Raw genomic sequence first — 19,849 nt, 5'->3', positions numbered from 1 at the left:
TAAGATCAAGGGCAGGTGCCTAACCCAAATGCAGCCAAACTCTGTGACAAACCTCTGTGACAAACTCTGGCCCTGCAATGGTATACTGGACCAATCAGATTCCATTTCAGGAATGAGAACACACACACACACACACACACACACACACACACACACACCTAGTATCCAGAACAGAAGCTGACAGGTCATGACTTTATCTAAACTCTGGATTCTGGAAGCTGCAGATTGGCCACCTGTGGACCAGCTAGATGTATATTAGATGTAGCATATTTTTTGAACCCAGTAGCGTCAACGTTTTTTAAATTACTTGCCGATATGTAAAAATCAGAACACCTCGTGCAAAAATACGGATTTTCAGCTTGCCTTGGAAAATCAGAAATATCTGGCACTGTTTGTGCCGTAGGCTGGTACAGCCACCACGGGCTACTGCTATAATGCTTCTCCCTGTAGACGGGATATGGGGTGTTCAGTTTGCCACAGTCCCAACCACTCATACTCCCTATTTCTCCTGACCCCAGCCTGCTTCACCCACTTCCCGGCCACCCATGGCGGTGCAGTGAGGGAAGGGATGCTGGCACCTAGGAGGGGCCAGAGCTGGGGATAAGCAGACACGATGCAATAGAACAGCATAGGTTCAAATCATTTTTCTCCTTAGCAAGAGAACCTTTTCTTTAAAACCTTGCTTGACGTTGCATAGCTTGAACACTACTGAGGTGAAGGAAGCTATGGGTTAAATACGGAGGCAAGTGGGCATCAAGCCAGGGAGAAGCAGAGGCCTCCTTGGGCTGCCTTGGGATCAAAACCACCCTCCGGTTCCCACTCTTCCAGAGATGCGTCGTTCTCCTTTTTCTTTGTTTCCGCAACAATGCCTGCTCAACCCATCTTCATAACTCATTTCTACCCCCAGAAGTCTAATCAGGCCAAGTTCAGAAAGGACAAGGCTGGGCGCCTGGGTGGCGCAGTCGGTTAAGCGTCCGACTTCAGCCAGGTCACGATCTCGCGGTCCGTGAGTTCGAGCCCCGCGTCGGGCTCTGGGCTGATGATGGCCCAGAGCCTGGAGCCTGCTTCCGATTCTGTGTCTCCCTCTCTCTTTGCCCCTCCTCCGTTCATGCTCTGTCTCTCTCTGTCCCAAAAATAAATAAACGTTGAAAAAAAAAAATTTAAGAAAGGGCAAGGTGACCTGTCTGAAGTTATACACAAGGTAAAGATAGGCTAGGGCAGGGATTCCCTGACTCCACCATACTCCCTCTCAGTGAGGGTAACTGCGTCTGTCTCTGAATAATAATTAAAGTCACTTCAGTTTACAAAATCAGAGTATTTAATGCCTCGAGGATCTATGGTATACAGTGGGTGTAAAATACACATCTGCCAACTTCAGGCGTTCAAGGTTAGACCTCCTTCCATACTACTTCAATGTCTCACACAATCTTAAAGGCATTCCAATGAAGAAAAACATCATACCTTTTCATACGTTTTCTCCTCTTCATAGGTAGAAAAACAGATGCCCCGAAAATCCAAGACCCTTTGCTAATGCCTGGCCACAGAGTTTGTGAGAAGCACAGATAGGTCCCCCAGGTACTTGCAGTGTTAGAACACACAGGTTTTCAGGTTCTCAGAGCTCCGGTCATAAAATAAGTTAATGTCGTTACTCAGGATACATACCAATCTAGACACAGAACTTGCGTAAGCACACAGTATACATCCACAGCACTGCACCATCCATGAAGGCAGAGCCATTGAGGGATAAGCTCAGCATCTGATCCAACACCAGGATGTAAAATCAGTGACCTTTGGTACAGCAGGAAGACTTATCACACAGATGAAAACAAGCTTGGCTTCCTTCTGTCTTCTTCTTCTTTTTTAATGTTTATTTTTGAGAGAGAGGGAGAGAGCACGAGCAGGGGAGGGGCAGAGAGAGGGACACAGAGGATGGAAAGTGGGCTCTGTGCTGACAGCAGAGAGCCCGACGTGGGGCTCGAACTCACAAACCATGAGATCGTGCCCTGAGCCAAAATCAAGAGTTGGATGCTTAACCACCTGAGCCACTGAGGCGCCCCTGTCCTCTTTTTAACTTCTACAGCACAAACATGGAAGAAACCGAAGTTTGTTTTTTGAAGAACGTCGGATGATAAAAACAAAAAATTGTTTTTGTCTGCCTCATCCTTTCCTTGGCAAACATGGGGTGTTTCTGGAATGTTGGTTTTAGTCTCTTTTTTGTCTTTTGGTGTGGGGAAGTATCTGGCCTCCACTAAAGGGGCTGGTATTTATTTTGAGACTGTGTTTTAAGAATGACTTAAATGAGCAAATCTTAAAAGTGAAAAGAGCTTAGCAGGAATTCTCCCTGATAATCTGGATTTCAGTGATTCCTTCTCACAGTTCCAAGTCAGTCAGTTAGTTGACAAATACTAAGGGTCACTTACTGGTACCAAGTCCTGGGGATGTCACAGTGAGCAGGACAAAGGCTCTACCATCAAGGGGCAGAAAGCAAACAGTCAACATGCAAATGAACACATAAGGGAGATTATTTCAAGTCCTGGTCTGTGCACGAGGAGAATAGGCTATGGGGCACTGGCGTGACTGTGGGGAAGAGAACTGCTTCATCCGGGGTTGGCAGGGATGGCCTTTCAGCCCAGAGCTCCGACACTGAGACTTAAATGATGAAAAGAAGAATCCATAGGAACGAAGAGATGGTCCAAACAGAAGACGTGACCAATACGGAGACCTTGAGTCAAGAAGAAGCTTGACAAGTAAGAAGGATGAAAAGAAAACCATTGTAGTTAAAGCTTGGCAACAAGGTGGAAAGGGGAACAAAATAAGGTCCAAGAAACAGCTCCGGGTCAGATCGTAAAGGACCTGGTAAGTCAGGGTAAGAGCTTGGCCACAGTTGGAAGTCATCAGAGGGTTTTAGGAATGAAGTAACATGATCCGATTTCTGCTTTAGAAAGATCCCTCTGGCTAACAGGTTGCAGATGAACTAGAAAAAGAGCAAAAGTGAGGGTTGGCAGTCACTTTGAGGAGGTGGCCTCAGTAGACCAAAGAAGAGATGATGATGCTTGGATTCGGTCTGGAACAATTCTATTTGTAAAACATGGAATTGGAGATGATGGAACTTTCTGATGGATTTGCCACATGAGGAAAGATACATGTCACAGGTGAGGCTTTGACTTTTTTGTTTGAGCAATGGGATGGATAGCGGCGCCACTACTGAGATGGGAAAGACAGAATGGAGAGTGCATTTAGAAGGAGAATCCCTAGTTCTGTGGCAGCTCTGTTATGTTTGAAATGCCTGAGGGAGAGCCAGGCGGAGATGTCAAATAGACATTTGAATATATGAGATGGCATTGAGGGATGGGTAAATTTGAGACCCATCCGTGTATATAAACAGCATTGAAAACCAAGGGACTACGTGCAATGCCTTGGGGAGTGAGTGTGGACGGAAAGCAGAAGCCAGAAATTATAGAGAGGTCTTATAGAAGAAGAGCAACCAGCAGAGGAAAAAAAAAGAAATGAGTTGTTAATGAGACGGGAAAGTCCAAGGGAGTCTGAGACAGAGTCCTAGAGAAGAAAGTGTTCTGGAAGGCTTTGGTCAAGTATGTCCAATGCTGTCTAAAGGTGAAATGAGAACAGAGAATTAACTTTTCTTTGACAAAGCCACATTGGTGATCTTGATAAGGGTCCTTTTGAGTGGAGTGGTGTGGGAAGAAATCCCATCAGAGTGGGCTGAAAGGAGATAGAGTTGAAGAGAAGGAGACAGGGAACACTAACAACTCCTTTGAAGAGTTCTGCCATGAAGGGAAGCAGAGAAGTGGGGCTGAACCTGGACGGGATGCAGGGTCAAGAGATACTCTGTTGACTTGATGGTCTGATTACTTTAGAATGGGTGATCCCTGGGGCGCCTGGGTGGCTCAGTCGGTTCAGCATTTGGCTCTTGGTTTTGGCTCAGGTCATGATCTCACAATTGTGAGATTGAGCCCCACATGGTCATGGTTGGGCCTTGTGTCGCCCCCACCCCCACCTCCACCCTGGGCATGGCGTCTGCTTGAGATTCCCTTTCTCCCTCTTCCTCTGCTCCTTTTTCCCACTCGGCTCTCTCTCTCCCTCAAAATACATAAATAAACTGAAAAAATATATAAATGGGTGATAACTAGTAACCCTACTATATTTTGAAGGCTGATTGGAATTATCCAGTGGAGAGGGAAATTGATTTATGTTCCTACTCACAGCTTGTTGGGACAGGGTAGGAGACATAAATGCTCTTTTGAGCACATTCTCCAAATATGGCACATTTAAACACGTTATTTAAAATCTTATTTTTTCTTCACTGAATGTTCATGTTTGCAAACTGTTTTATCTTTCCTGTGACTATGATGTTGTGCTGATCTGCTTGAAAGATTTAAACATTGTTAAATGCAATACATTCATGTGTTGAGACTATAATGGAAAGGTGTCTGGGTGAACACTGTCAAAGTCAGATTTTGACACGCACAGGGAGGGTTCCCATGTCAGGGTTTGTGCATTACACAACTATAGGGGACATCCGTCGCTTGAATTACAGTGTGAATAGTGTATTCTGAAGTTGTGCAAAATGGCAGACTGGACCTAAAGATTCTTTGGGCTAGCCCCTCCACCAGCCAACTACTGGTGCAAATCTATCTTTCTCCACTGCTGCAGGAATCTGGCTGTGTACATCAACCCACTCACCACTGCCACATCCAAAGATGCTGACATTGTATTGCCCGATTCCCCTCTCAGAAGGCCTTTTGCATCCAGAGGCAACGGAAGAAGTTCGTAGCAGACCGTGTACCCCAATTTTTTTTGTGTCACAATGTAAGATCAGCACATGCTCAATCCACCTCTGCACCTTCAGGCCAGACTAAATGGGAAACATTCCAAATAAATACTCAGAGTTGCTCCAAAAAAAGTTTGTTTGTTTTTTTTTTTTTCATTTCCCTTAGTCATTGTAATAGGCATTTGGGAATGCCTGCCCAGACCATACCCTCCTTTCTAGGAACCATTGCACATCTCAGATTTTGCAGGATGGGGTAGTGGATCATCCTACAACTTGTGACAGGTGACCGGTCTTGGGAGAGAGCACCTGACCCAAGAGCAGGTGAGGAGCGCCAGCCAGATTCTCTTTAAGAATTCAAAGACTAGGGGCGCCTGGGTGGCTCAGTTGGTTGAGCATCCAACTTCGGCTCAGGTCATGATCTCACAGTTCGTGGGTTCGAGCCCTGCATCAGGCTCTGTGCTGACTGTTTGCTCAGAGCCTGGAGCCTGCTTCAGATTCTGTGTCTCCTTCTCTCTCTGCCCCTCCCCTGCTCATGCTTTGCCTCACTCTGTTTCTCAAAAATAAACAAACGAAATGTCAACGCCCCCCCTACCCCCATTAAAAAAAAAAAAAAAGAATTCAAAGACTATGTAAGATGGCTGGTATCCTGGAGCCACGTCTCTCAGAGCACGAGCTGGCTCAGCGTGCTCCTGGCTTCCTGGCAGCACCCACAAAATCATCACTACCCTCTGCCTGTAGGTACTCAGGACTGGCCTCCCTATGGCCTTCACACCCGGTCTCTGTCCATCAACACGAGAAGCCAGGGCTCAAGGTTGCCCTTAATCCTCCAGACTGTCATCGCCACATGACTGTTTCCATTCTGACCTGTTTCCCAGCCCTTCCCCACTCCTTAGAACCTTCTGTTGTGTGCTCTGGAGCCCACGGCCCATCATCAGAAAAATCTCCCATAGGGTCTTCAGCTTCTTTTCTGAACATTCCATTAGCCTTTACGCCCTCACTCGGTGGTTCTTGAACATTTTTGTCTCAGGAGGCTCTTAGAAATCACTGAGGACCCAAAGAACTTTTGTTTGTGCAGGTTATATCTATCAGTGCATACTGGATTCGAAACTAAACGTTCACATTAACTTAATGATTTTAAAATAACTAATAAAACCATCAAATATTCTATGAAAAATAACTATTTTTTAAGTCATGGGAAGAATGTCGTTGTTTTACATGTCTGCAAATCTCTTCAACTTCTGGCTTAATAGAAGACAGCTGGACTCTCCTATCCACTTCTGCATTCAATCTGTGGTGTTATCACACATCATGTAGCCTCTGGAAAATTCCACTGTGCACTTGTGAGAGAATGAGAGTGAAAAGGCAAATAATATTGTAGTCTTACTATGAAAATAGTTTTTGACTTGTGGATCCCTGACAGGGCCTCAGAGACTCCCTAGAGTTCCTGAACTTTCCTAAACTACACTTTGAGAATCACTGTTCTTTTTTTTTTTTTTTTAATATTTATTTATTTTTAAGAGAGGGGGCGAGGGGGAGCGGCAGAGAGAGAAGGGAGAGAGGGAAACTGAGGATATGAAGCAGGCTCCAGCTGACAGCTGAAAGCCCTACATAGGCCTTGAACTCACGAACCATGAGATCACGACTTCCACCAACGTTGGACACTTAACCGACTGAACTACCCAGATGCCTCGAGAATCACTGTTCTAATTGAACCCTCTGAGGACCTTCCCTCCCCCGAAATCCTCTCAGATGGTGGTAGGTTCTCTCCAACCCTCCTTCTAACACTGGACTGTGAAGGAGAGGGCTTGTGTTCTTTGCTCCTTGAGCCGCTTTTGAGATCACACTCCCTTCCTAAAAATCCCCATCGAACCATTGGACTAGTTTACTCACTTCCCCTCCTTGTTGTGGCCATTGCAGACTCCAGGGTTATTCCTCCCCTTTTCTTGATGCTTTAACTCCTGGTTCATGGTCATTGTCTTAGCTACTGCTCTTGTCACAATTCCTGATGATTTCAATATTCGTAGACAAAATCTTTCCAATGTCCTGGCAGCTCAGTTCCTTGACCTCTGCTCCAATGACCTCATTCTACACTCTACCATGGCCACTCACTCTCATGGTCAGCCTTGACTTTGTCATTTCCTATTGCTACCCTCTCCCACTCTCTAACTTCCCAGTTCACCCCTCCAGTACCCGGACTCCCATGATTCTGCAACTCCCTGAAATCTATTACCTTTCGTGGCCATCACTTCCCTCCTCACCCAGATTAAATTCCATTATTATATTAACTTTCTCGCATGCATCCTAGACTCACTTCACTGTATTTGCTTTGCTAGGTCAAGGTTGCTCAGTCCAATTCTCTTCCTACTTGGTGCTTGCATCACTTTGAACATGGCTGGAAAAACACACAAAACCACACTGCCTGACTTCACTTTAAATTCACACTCACCATCCTCCTGGGTTCTAATGTCTCTCAGCACTCACACTAGATGTCTTTAGTCACTGTCCCACTCTCTCCAACATTCCCAAATTTTCTCACATAGCCTCACTCGCATCTGAGAACCTTTTTTCCTTCTTTCAGCGAGAACATGGAAACATAATTTCCAGAATACTATGGACTGAATGTTTGCATCCCCCAAATTCATATGTGGAACCCCTAGTCCTCAGTGTGATGGCATTTGGAGTTGGGTCCTTTGGGAGGTGATTAGGGTTAGATAAGGTCATGAGGATAGGACACTCAGCACCCTTATAAAAAGAGAAACAGGGGCACCTGGGTGGCTCAATGGGTTAAATGTCTGATTCTTAACTTTGACTCAAGTCATGATCTCACAGTCATGAGATTGAACCCCGAGTCAGGCTCTGTGCTCAGGGCGGAGACTGCTTGGGATTTTCTCTCTTTCTCTCTCTCTTTGCCCATCCCCTGCTCATTCTCTCTCAATCTCTTTCACACTCTCTCGCTCAAAATAAATAAACATTTTTAAAATAAATAAGTAATACATGAATGAAAAGAGAAAGAAACACAAGACTGGTCATCTCTCTCTGTCTCTCTCTTTGTCTCTCTCTGTCTCTCAGCCAAGGGAAGGTCATGTGAGCACACAGCAAGAAGAGGGCATCTGCAAGCCGTGAAGAGGGTCCTCACCAAGAACTAAATCTGCCAGTACCTTGATCTTGGACACCTCAGCCTCCACACCTGTGAGAAAATGATGTCCATTGTTAAGGTTCCCAGCCTGGGGTACTTGCTCTAGCAGCCCCCAAGCCAAGACACGCATGCTGCCACTGCCGAACCAATCCACTTGCCAGGATTCGCAGCCCTATTCTGCCTCCCTCTTATTGCTGGACTTGAATCTGAGGCTAAACCCTCCACTGTGCACCAGACCCTGTCCCCCACATTCCTCATCTTTTCGTGGGGTGTGTGGGACGTCCCTCCACTCCCACCATCTTTGTTTACATAGAGCAAAACACCTTGAGTTTTCCATATTCACTGTCCCTACTATTCCTTCTCTTGTTCTTTCTTTGACTCTCTCCAATCAGGCTTTCATCCTCTCCATTCTGATGAAACCACTGTCAAGGTTATCGGTGATCTCCATGTCACATAAGAATTCAACAAACACTTGTTGAAGGAATGGATGAATGAGTCCTCAGATCATGAGGACCTCACAGTAGATCCTCAGATCATGAGGACCTCACAATAGAAGAGTTGCATATGCACACACAGACACACACACACACACACACACACACACACACACACACACACACACACACACAGATAGAGAGAGGTCGGGAAGGGCTGGTGAGAAGACTCTTCTTGGCCCCAGGTCCCATGAAACCCAGCTTGTACTTGTTTTTGTGAAAGGCTCTGACCCCTTCATTTGAGATAGTACAGGGCACGGGTAAGGCTGTCCTTTGCAACACATGTCTGGGTCAGGACAGTCATCCTAGTATAGGCACAACCTTGTAGACAAGGAATAGTTCCTTTGGGGAAGAAGCCCCCACTTTGGTTTAGACCGAGTGGTACTGTTTGGGGGCAATTCCTTAATCCATTGGAATCCCAGTTGCAGACACAACTTGGTTTTCAGGGATTTTGTAAGGTTTAAGTGAGATTTATGAGAGTTATGTGAAATATGTGTATAGTGCTTGCCACACTCTTGTACAATATGTTCATTGGCTAAAGAAAAGTAATGAAGTACTGCATTCAACATAAAAGATCTTTGTGTGTTTCTTGTCCATAATGTTTGTTTCCCTAGATAAATAATCCCAATTCCTTTATGGGAAAGCCTAATATTATCTTTGACTCCCAATTTGGTTCCCATATGTCTTAGCCTTTCTTTACACTCAAATGTTTATTATATTACTACAACACAACATACCGTTGTATTAAAAAATGCTCTTGAATGTAAGGGAGACTTCAACTAGTGGTCCAAGAACACGAAAGCAAAATGGTAACCTTAAACCATGACATTCATATCCTCCCCATGTCGAAAACAGATAAAATAAAAATAAAGAGCATAACCACATTAACATAACGACCCTAAGATGGTAGTCTTCATTGGATATATACAAAGACAAATGGAATAAGCAAGAATGGGTTTATGCTTATTCATTCCTGTCTGTGAGCAAGGGGAGGGCAGGAGAGGGAGGGGAAGCTATGGGAAGAGGAGAAAGAAGGAGGCAGGGAGAGAAAGAGAAAGAGTCCTGGCCAGGATAGTTCATCTAGGCTATGGTCAAGAGGCCTCATGAAAAACCCCTTGAGGCAATCTAGGCCACTTTCCTTAGAGTCAGAACCCAGCACACAACCCTATCCATGAGTTTGGTGTTCTGGGTACCATGGTATATTCACAAGGCACATCCCATGCAAAGTGAGCTTTTTGGGATTGACTCCTACTAATAAGATTCTCTAGAGACTAATGTATAAACTAAGATACGAGTTAATCTATAACCAGCAATATTGGTTTCTAGGAGTCAACCTAGGATCACATTGATAAATGATCTCTTTAGGTGAAAGACTCAGCATTAGTAGGAAATTTATTCATTTTCCATTTTAATGTAAATATTCCTTTGCAAGATGGAATCCCTTTTATACCCTAAGCGTTGTATCTGCTTTTCTCTTCCCTCCCTTCTTCCTCTTCCTCTTTCCCCTCCTCCTCCTTCTTCCCTTCTCCTTCTCCTCCCCCTCCCCCTCCCCTTCTACCTCCTCTTCCTTCTCCTCCTCCCCCTCCTTCTTCTCTTCTTCTTCTTCTTCCTTCTTCTTCTCTTCTTCTTCTTTTCTCTCTCTCTCTCTCACACACACACACACGCACAGGAAAACACAAATGCGGAATCAACACTAACAACAATTACAATCGACATTAATATTAACTGCAGACGTATGTTCCGCTGATACAGTGCCAGGTGCTTTGAAGGCAGTATCTCGCTCCTCAGACAACACATGACAGGAGCACTATTATTATTATTGCCATTTACAGATGAGGAAATCAAGGCTCACACGAATGGTTTAGTCCTTTCTCAAGGTCACACACTTGTCAGGAGTAAAAATAACTACAAGGTTTTATTTCCCATTGTAAGCGCTTCCCTCCTCTCTTGGTCAGCTTGACCTCCCAACTGGAGGAGAGGAAGTTGCATAGCTGTTTGGGGAAGATAAATATTCTCATCCAAACCACCAACTGCAGAGAGGTTTTCTGCTGGCCATAGGAAATAAGGAGAACTCCACAGTAGCAGAAAGCGGATGGAGCAAAGATGCCCTGTCCCCCAGGACAACGGTTCCTCGCAGTGCTTGAGGGTCTTCTTCCGTCAAAGAGAGCCAAGCGGCAAGTGGATGGCCGCCCTTCACAAAGAACTCTCTGTTCGTTTTCTAGCATTAAATGGGCCAGTTCTGGTCTGACAGGAGCACAGACCGGCCCATGAGATCTCACGGATGGGCATTTCTTAGACTGTTCTCTGAGGAAAGGCAATACTACAAGATGTAGCTATTGCTGCAGGAGAAAGGCTCCTTAGCGAAATCATCTCGGGAAGTACTACATACGAGAGCATAATACGCATCAGTGTATTGAGAAAGTGCAGGCGGTCTGCAGGAAAGAAATTCAATAATTTCATTCCTTTTTCATTTCCTATCAACAGTTTGAGGATATGGCATTCCACAGAACCTAACTGGGGAAATTTTGTCCTAGACGGAAGGATTGCATGCCAGTCAAATTTGCTTTGAAAGGGGCCCAGGACTAAATAAGATCAAGGGGAGATCTTAATTGAGTCTACTCAGTAGACTCTGCTTTCTGATTCTTAATTTCTTGGATGACTAATCTACTGATAGTATTCCTAAATTTACAGGGGGAAAAGATCCCTGCTTCACTTTCCACCGCAGAAACAAAACGAGTAACCTTGAACAATCGTTCTCCTGACGATTGCCTAAGCACCTCGTCTGGGCCGGAGAAAGGAGTCAGAACCAGTCACCTTCTTCATAAGAAAGGCTGATGAGACCAGAGAAAGAGGCGAACTAAGGGTATTTGATAGCAAATTCGCACGAGCCGCGTGTTGACTGCGCACACACTCAGCAGCAGGCCCCCAGGCCAGCACACGCTCTGCCCGTGGTCCACCAGCGGCCTGTGCACTGGGGGAATACCCAGCACTCAGCACTGTGCCTCTGCTGAGTAGACACTCAATAAATATTTATTAACGGAAGGAAGGGAGGCAGGAAGGAAACAAATTGAGGTTTGTAGATGGTAACCGGCCCCATGACGCCACACCTCTCGCAAGGAGGAGAGCCAGGGCTCAGATGCAGAGCGGCTGGGTTCTTCCATGCCTTGCCAAGCCGCCACGCTCGTTGTCGTTGTCGGCTCGCACACGGCCAGCCCCCAGGAGCTGCCTCGAGGCTCTGGCCACACTTTCTCGGGGCGTTTGCTTTGGCATTATTGTTGTTTGTGCACTCGAAATTGGTGCATTTATAAGCCACTTGTTTTGGAGTGCCTGACAAGAACAGCTAAAGTTTATTGAGTACTTACTTGTGCCAGATACTACACTAAGAACTTGACAGAATTCGTTCCCCATGCCCCTCCTGAGAAATAGGGTACAATTAGAGCCCCCATTTTACAGACGAGGAAACTGAGGAGCAGAGAGATTAGGTGACAACCCACCATTAAGAGGTGAAGAAGGATCTGAACGGAGGCGGTTTAATTCTTAAATCCCTGCTCGTAGCCTCTTCCTTAAATCCGTGCCCTCTGTCAAACAACAGACGTCCTGAAGGAAGGAGACAGGGGCAAGTACCACCCGTAGCTGGATAATGAAACATATTTATTTCATTACTTTAACCCTTAAAAGTGTTTGCCCTGCGTAGTTCTAAGCACATCCCTAGTATCAACTCGCTTAATTTTCATAATACCATGAAACAACAGCATGGGGCTGGTACTGTTACGATTCTCATTTCATAGATGAGGAAACTGAGACATAGTTTCCAGAGATGGGAAACCTGTCCACACAGCAAGGGAAAGACATGGGATTCAAACCCAGACTGTCTGGCTCCCTGGTCCTTGGGCTGACCCACCACAGAGTGCCGCCTGCACAGACAGAGCACCTCATTTACAAGTGAGATACCCTCCGGAGACCAGCTGCGAAAACGGTCGCAAACAGGAACACGGCATCATCTACAGTCCTGGAAGTTAAGCGGGGCCAGGGAGCTTGAGTGACTTAATCCTGTTCAATTTAGATTTCCTGGCTGAATGGGTTCCTGTTCGTCCCACTGGAAATTCATAGCTGATTGTTTGCATTCTTGCGGGAGGGGTGGGCCATTCTCCTGAGCCTCTGCTTGTGGAACAGTAGCTGTCAGCCAGCGTCAGGCAGGTAACGGGGACCAAAACCCTGTAGCAAGGAGTGCATGGCACCGATGGGTCAACTCCTGCTTGTTTCGCTGGTGTAGGGGCCGGGCCATCCTCCCCACTGCAGGAAACCTTCCCCGGGGGGTCAATTCACATTCCTTCTGAACCTGGACGCAGGGAGCAAGAGGAAGGAAAAGAGGAAAGAAAAGACACGTGGGGTTATTTGTCAGAAGGGGCAAAAGGTCTTCGAAGGAAGTGACGAAGAGATACATACAGCTCCGGTGGAAATGACAATGAGCCCTCAACGGTGAATCCTGCTTAGCTCAGTAAGACTGTCCCCACCTACGCAGTGGAGACTGTGAAGATGTGAGGCGTGAGCTCTAGAGGGAGGGAGTGATAGCTGTCCAGACGCAGGGCAGGCATTCAATGAATATCATCTCGGGGCATGAATATAAGTTAACAACGCCTCAAAGAGTTGGGCCTTACTTTTCTCTGGTCCATAAATGTTTACCGTGCTTTTCTGTTTCCCTGGACGACTAAAGGGATGCTGTGTGAAACCTTGACCGTGGCCTCGTTCCTGGCCACTCTCTCCCCCCACCTCACCCTATGCCGGGCCACACTGAATGGCTGGCGGTTTGGGCAAAGGCAGTACCACATACAGGTCAAGGGTGCAGGCTGTGGACAGCCAGACCAGGTTCAGTGTTGGTCCAGCAACATAACCAGTGTGAACTCGGGCACCTCACTTCACCTCCCCGGGCCTGGAGCCCCTTGCTCTCTTGCTCCCCCTGATAACACCCACATCCCCCTCCACGAGCCAGGTCAAGGGATCATCCTTCCCCCCCCCTCCACAAGCCAGTCAAGGGATCATCCTTCCCCCCCTCCACGAGCCAGGTCAAGGGATCATCCTTCTCCCCCCTCCACGAGCCAGGTCAAGGGATCATCCTTCCCCCCCCCCCACGAGCCAGGTCAAGGGGTCATCCTTCCCCCCCCCACGAGCCAGGTCAAGGGGTCATCCTTCTCCCCCCTCCACGAGCCAGGTCAAGGGATCATCCTTCTCCCCCCTCCACGAGCCAGGTCAAGGGATCATCCTTCCCCCCCCCCCACGAGCCAGGTCAAGGGATCATCCTTCCCCCCCCCACGAGCCAGGTCAAGGGATCATCCTTCTCCCCCCTCCACGAGCCAGGTCAAGGGATCATCCTTCCCCCCCCTCCACGAGCCAGGTCAAGGGATCATCCTTCCCCCCCCTCCACGAGCCAGGTCAAGGGATCATCCTTCCCCCCCCTCCACGAGCCAGGTCAAGGGATCATCCTTCCCCCCCCCCCCCCCCCCACGAGCCAGGTCAAGGGATCATCCTTCCCCCCCCCCCCACGAGCCAGGTCAAGGGATCATCCTCCCCCCCCCCCACGAGCCAGGTCAAGGATCATCCTTCCCCCCCCCCACGGACCAGGTCAAGGGATCATCCTTCCCCCCCCCCACGAGCCAGGTCAAGGGATCATCCTTCTCCCCCCTCCACGAGCCAGGTCAAGGGATCATCCTTCCCCTGCACCCCAGGCAAGCTCCACTGGCAGTGAGGACAGCCTCCCTTACAGTCTTGTCTCAGTGCATCACGTGATCCGCTCCCCTGTCTCCACTCACTGGTGAAGTCGTCAGTGACGCCAAGTTATTCATCTCCGAATCCCAATACCTAGGCTACTCCTCAGATATAACAGAGGCTTGTATGGAAGAGGAAAAGTGGGAGTGAAAAAGGAAAGGCGGATGCAGAGAGGAAGGGAGGACAGACATAATTGATTACCCCTTGAAAGCAATAGGCATGGTTCTTTCCCCCAAATGTCTGGACAGCCTGCCCAGCATCTAAAATTTCCTGCTTAAGGAGATATGTTCCTCGGGGTAGAGATATTATCTCCAGGATCTCCTTGTTCCTTTTCCAAGGGTAATGTGTTAAACTATTAACAGCCAAGCACCTTAGCATTCCTTTATAAGATGGATTTTCAAAAGGCAAGTGGGGAAAAAGCCTGTCAGGGCTTTGGTGCTAAAAGTGAAGGAAAGGGGGCCCCAAACAGGGAAGAGAGATATCAGTGACTTAAAAAAATGTCAACCTCGGGGTGCCTGGATGGCTCAGTTGGTTAAATGGCTGACTTTGGCCCAGGTCACAATCTCATGGTTTATGAGTTCGAGCCCCGTGTCAGGCTCTGTGCTGACAGCTTGGAGCTTGCCTCAGATTCTGTCTGTCTGTCTGTCTGTCTCTCTCTCTCTGCCCCTCCCCCACTCACACTCTGTCTTTCTCAAAATTAATATTTTTTTAACGTTTATTTATTTTTGAGACAGAGAGAGACAGAGCATGAACGGGGGAGGGGCAGAGAGAGAGGGACACACAGAATCGGAAGCAGGCTCCAGGCTCTGAGCCATCAGCCCAGAGCCCGATGCGGGGCTTGAACTCACGGACCGCGAGATCGTGACCTGAGCTGAAGTCGGACGCTTAACCGACTGAGCCACCCAGGCGCCCCAAAATTAAATAAACATAAAAAAATTATTTTTTTTTAAATGTCAACCTCAGTGAGTCAGAGTCATCAGAATGTGAACACACAATTCCTATTCCCACTCTGTCCCGTCAACCCCGTTCTCTCTCGCACACGTCCCTGGGAGAAAGTTCCCTCTTCAGGCTACAGCTGGTACCTCGGTCTCATAATGAAGATTGGAATCTCTAGTGACTGTACCACTGCTTTGATGCTGACAAAATGTCCTCTCTCTCTCCCTCTCTCTCCCTCTCTCTCTGTCTTCCTCTTAAGGTATGGGCCCGTTCATGATCACTTCAACCAGGGAGTTTGGACTTGGTAAGGCAAAGGACTTTCTCATCTAACATGCCAGAAGTGCAAGGGACCTCAGAGGTCAACTCTGCCTCATGCCAAACCTTCTCCAGCACCCCTAGGAAGCAGGGGCAGCAACCTATCTGGAGGTGAACAGCTGGCTTCTGCTTGGACCCTTTGAGGGAAGAGGTGTTCACTGCCTCTTGAAGCAGCTCTTCCATTTTGGAACACTCCAGTGGCCAGATGTGACCCAGAACCAGCCGGTCTGAAACTATTTTTTTTTAATTAAAAAAAAATTTTTTAATGTTTTTATTTATTGAGAGACAGAGCACGAGTAGGGGAGGGGCAGAGAGAGAGAGGGAGACACAGAATCTGAAGCAGGCTCCAGGCTAGCACAGAGCCCGATGCAGGGCTTGAACTCACGAACCATGAGATCATGGACCTGAGTCGAAGTCAGACGCTTCATCGACTGAGTCACCCGGGAGCCCCTGAAACTTTTATGGAAGAGAAAAACAAGTAAAGCAAGTGATTTGTGTTGGATGACACTTTGGGAAACTCTGCAGAAGTGCAACGGTAAGGAACAGATTGTGTCTGCCTCATTTTTTAATAGACATTGATGTACTTACAACAACGAACGAGTGTGACAGTTAATTTTGTGCATCACCTTTACTGGGTAAGGGATGCCCAGATAGCTGGTGAAACGTTTCTGAGTGTGTCTGTGAAGGTGTTCTGGAAGAGATTAGCATTTGAATTGGTGCACCCAGTAAAGAAGATCATCTTTACCAATGTGGGTGAACCTCATCCAATCCGTTGAGGATATGAATCTAACAAAAGACAAAGGAAGGGTGAATTTGCTCTCTGCCTGCGCTGGGATCTTCTCATGCTCTTGGACACTGGTTCTCCTGCTTCTACTTCAGACTCAGACTGGGCTTTATATGATTGCCCTTCCTGCTTCTCAGGCCTTTGGGCTCGTAATGAATTACACCACCGACTTTCCTGGGTCTCCAGTTTGCAGACAGTCGATCGTGGGAATTCTCAGCTTCCATAAGTTGTATGAACCAATTCCTATAACAAATCTCCATTTTTAGATAGATATATAGATATAGATACAGATACAGATATAGATATAAACATATAGACACAGATATATAGATATATCTCTCCTGTTGGTTCTGTTTCTCTGGAGGACCCTGACTAATACAACAAGTATAAACAAAGATAAACTATACCTTCCGATCACATTTCCTCAATAGTTTCTTTCCTCCAACAGAAATAGTAAATATCTATAGACCTGTGGCTTTCAAATCTTTTGAACTCCAAACCTCTTTATACTCTTTCTTTAAGATTTTATTTTTAAGTAATCACTGCACCAAACTCACAACCCCAAGATTAAAGAGTCACTCACTCTACCAACTAGGCTAGCCAGGGGCCCAACCTTCACACTCTTAGAATTTATTGATAATCTTCCAAAACTTTGTTTTTCGTGAGTTTTATCTGTTGAGATTTAATGTGTTAAAAACTAAAACTGAGAAAAAAACGTCATTAGTTAATTCGTTTCAAAACAATTTAAAAAAACCCATTGCACACCACGATTTTTATGAAAACTGGCTATATTTTCCAAAAGCAAATGATGTGCAGTGAAAGGGTTAGCATAGTTTTTCATTTCTGTCAATCTCCTTCATGCCTGGCTTCAGAGAAAAGAGCTGGGTCCTCAGATCTGCTTCTGCATTCAGTCTGTTGCAGTAGCTGCTGGAAACGTCATCTAGCTGCCAGAAAATTCCACCGTGTTCTTGTGTTAAGAATGAGAAAAAAGGAGGCAAATAATGTATCATTATCATTATTAAAATAGTTTTGAGCTCATGAGCCCCATGAAAGGATCTGAAACAACGAAGACCAGCTACATAATCCCAGTGCAACTGAAAACGTGGGGGTCCCTTGTCCAAAAGTTAGTGAGAATTTCAAGACAGCCACAGCAGAGCAATAATTACATTGAACACGGGGCCCCTCTGAGCCTGGGGCCCCTTGTGACTGCAAAGGTTCTGAGGGCAACTTCAAAGGTCCCCAGACCACACTGTGAGAACTGCTTCTATAGAATGCTACCTGCATCTCGAATCTAAGGGCTGGCTTAGGGCCATAGTACACACCAAGGTGCTGTAGAGGTAGGAGTGTGCGTGTGCATGTGTGTGTGTGTGTGTGTGTGTGTGTGTGTGTGTTGTTGGAGCTGCGGGATCAGTAGGTATAAGTATTCTTGAGCAATAATCTATCCATAACGAGATAAAGGCGTAATTGTGCAGGCCTCTCCTGGGTGCCTGCTGCAAACACTTCTACCTTATTATACCACCTATTTATTATTCCATACTGACCACACACACACACACACACACCTCTAGCTGACGCGCTGCACCCCTTGTGTTCCAAATGGCTGCACACCAGATAGTCAGATACTTGTCATGGTTTCCTGTTTTGTGTTTTTATTGCGGTTACAGGCTTTGATCAGCAAGACTGATATCTACGGTCCCCATTTTCCTGTTTGGTGCCTGACACACAGTAGGCACTCTATGCATCTGTCGAGTTATAGTTCTGGTGGGGGAAATTCTACTCATTAAATGCTGTTAACAACAGGTGGTTGGCAACGAAAGTACACCCTTTTGTCCTCCTTCCTGAGAACTAGGCTCTTAGGGAGATTGGCAATCCCACTACCAGTGGGTCGACTTGTGTATTCAAATGACAGTGCACTTCTCTCCAGCAACGAGAGAGCATACCTGAGGCTCAGGTATGTATATGGCTAGTGAAGGACATACGTTTTTATAGTATCTAGAATGATGCCCTTAGAATCTTGGTAACAAATTAATCCATTTGAACGAACATTACACACATTTGTAAATAATGCAGACCCACTTTAAGTTCTGGTCAAATCACCCGCTCTCCTGCAGAGGGAAGCGACTGTGGTTGCTTCTCCCACCCAAACAAAAATCACACAATAAGGGAATTAATCTCTTCCCTAAAATGGCAGGATATTTTCTGTTCATATCGGAAGTTCATCCCGTTGCAGGTGGAAGGACCCAGGACCTGTAGTTGGCCTCCGCCACTCCACAGATGGGGAAATTGAGGCTCAGAGACAAGAAGAGACTTATTTGTCCAAGAACACACAGCTATCGAGTAGCAGCTGTGGGACACACACCCACTTCTCCTAAAATTAGATAACGGACCATCCACACCAGGAGAATGTGGGCTTTCAGGACAAGGTGAGTCCAGATAACGGAAAATTTAAACCATGATTCATCAGGGGATCACTAACAAGTAAAACCCAAAACATCTCTTCCAAATTCAGCCAGACTTCAAACCCTCTGCTCTCTAGCCCCGAGTGCTCTCCCTTCCCAGATGTTTATTCGCAACATCTTGCCTTCCTCTTCAACATCTTTATCTTCTTCCCCTCCACCAGCACCCTCTCCTTCTTTCCAATGTGTCTTCAATCACCTTGGGGAGAAGAAAAAAAACAAGCCTTCACATGGTCGGCTGCTCCCTGTAGCTGTAATTCTAGTTCTTCCTCGCCTATTACTGCCAATAACTCCAGGAAGTGATATATACATGGAAGCCTTCCTCTCTCACCTCCCTTGACTCCGGTAAGCCCTGACAGTCTGGCTGCCATCCCAGCGCTTTGCAGAAACCACCCACTCAAGGGTCAATGATGTGCTTCTTTCTAAATCAAATGGCTTTCTCCTCGCCTTCAACAGCCATGCTTCCCTACGAGTGATAGGTGTCGTGATAATGTGGAAACTTTTATGCTTAAAAATAGGTCGTGTTAAAAGGACATTTGTAAATCAGGTAAAAGCATGCGCTTCGGAGGCAGACTGCCTGATTCACCTCTTGCTTGCAAAATTGACTGGCTGGATCCCTTAAGCAAGTTGCACCTCAGATTCCACATCTGTAAAATGGGAACACAACAGTATCTCGCTCTTAGAGTTTGGGTGAACGTCCATGAAATATACTTAGAACACAGTCTGGGCGCATCATACATGCTCAACAAAGGTGAGTGGTTGATATAAAACTTATCAGTCTGAGGTGTCCAATAAGAGTTTACATTTGCAGTATCCACGTGCAAAGCCACCACGCTCCTTGCTGCTCTCATACATTCTTCTCCTTCGCAATTTGGAAACCTGTTTAGGCAAATGACCCTTCTTCCCCAGATGGTGTCCCTGAGTGTCTCAGAGACCTTATGGGATCCAGAGCCCGATCACCCGAGATTCATTTTAACGAGGAACACATTTAAATGAACCTTTAAATCCACGGGACCTCATGGTTTGCAACAACATCGCCCAATGGCAATTTCCACTTCCCATAAGCTAAGCCCTTGTGTTCTCCATCCCCAGCAGGGTCCTAAATTTGCATGAGGTCGCAAGGCTGATGCTCAGCTGTAGCCACATCCTTGGGATTTTCTCAATTTGCTTTTCAGT

This window comes from Lynx canadensis, chromosome D1 (genome assembly GCF_007474595.2).
Source record: "Lynx canadensis isolate LIC74 chromosome D1, mLynCan4.pri.v2, whole genome shotgun sequence".
NCBI classification, from domain to species: domain Eukaryota; kingdom Metazoa; phylum Chordata; class Mammalia; order Carnivora; family Felidae; genus Lynx; species Lynx canadensis.
The sequence above is the reverse complement of the archived record's forward strand: the minus strand, read 5'-3'. Positions refer to the sequence as shown.